Source organism: Buceros rhinoceros, unplaced genomic scaffold (assembly GCF_000710305.1).
Source record: "Buceros rhinoceros silvestris isolate BGI_N320 unplaced genomic scaffold, ASM71030v1 scaffold652, whole genome shotgun sequence".
Lineage (NCBI taxonomy): Eukaryota > Metazoa > Chordata > Aves > Bucerotiformes > Bucerotidae > Buceros > Buceros rhinoceros.
This window is the reverse complement of record NW_010398083.1, coordinates 29,934-30,918: the sequence shown is the minus strand read 5'-3', so window position 1 is coordinate 30,918 and position 985 is coordinate 29,934.

Sequence of the window (985 nt, the reverse complement as noted above, 5' to 3'; positions counted from 1 at the left end):
TTCCAAAACCAGGTTAGGTGGGGTGTCTAAAGGGCTCCCCAGGCCTGTAATTCATCTGGGCCCAAGGAATGACGAGCTTATGTTGTTGCATTCCCTTTTTCCTTATTATTTTCCAATACAAAAATTCTATACTAACCTTTTCTTTCCAGTTGTCAACTCAGGTGTAAGCTTGTGCTGACCTCCAACCTCCTCTGCAATAGCATAGCATGGGGTAAACGAAAGCAGCATTTATCATTTCATTTGAAACTCATCAACGTTGTTGATACCTGTCCTGAAAATCACCCTGCTGTAGCTGTGTGAGGTTAACAGGACTCACGATGTCACGAAGCAGCAGCAATGCCTATGAATTATTGAAGGCTGAGTAAGTGTCAAAGAATGTGCTTATTTAAAGGGGAGGCACCATTTCTGCACAATCACCGTCAAACTCAAAATAGAAACCTCTCCTAAGGGCTTCTAAGGGCCCCCCAGAACAGTCCTACCATCCATAAAGGACAGGAGAGAAGGAGTCAGATAAAGTATTTCTAAACTAGATAAAGACAATAGGGAAGACATCCTGACTTGGGGAAAACTCACGTTATCCGTGATAAGGAGGGCGCCTAGCATCTGACCTTCTGCGCTATCTCCTTGTATAGTCTGGCCATGAGAATTTGGAGGCTTTTTCATTCAAACTTGAGTGTATTTGTTGAGGCTTCGCCTCACATTACGCATCTGCAGGTCCTAAGAAATATTTGCCATCTAGAGTACACAGAGGTTACTCAGTAAGCTCTTGTCCCGGGCTGAGTTAATTCATTATTTATCCAGCCATTTGCCACCCAGCTGCGGAGCTGCCATGCAACATCCAAGAGATTTTCATCCTGTTAATTTTTATACAGTCATAGGTATTAAAAGGAGAAATCCGGGAAGAAGACAACCTGATTAAGTTAAAGCACATCATTTTTCAGCATAGCAAAAAAAAAAAAAAAAAAAGACAACATTTACGACATAG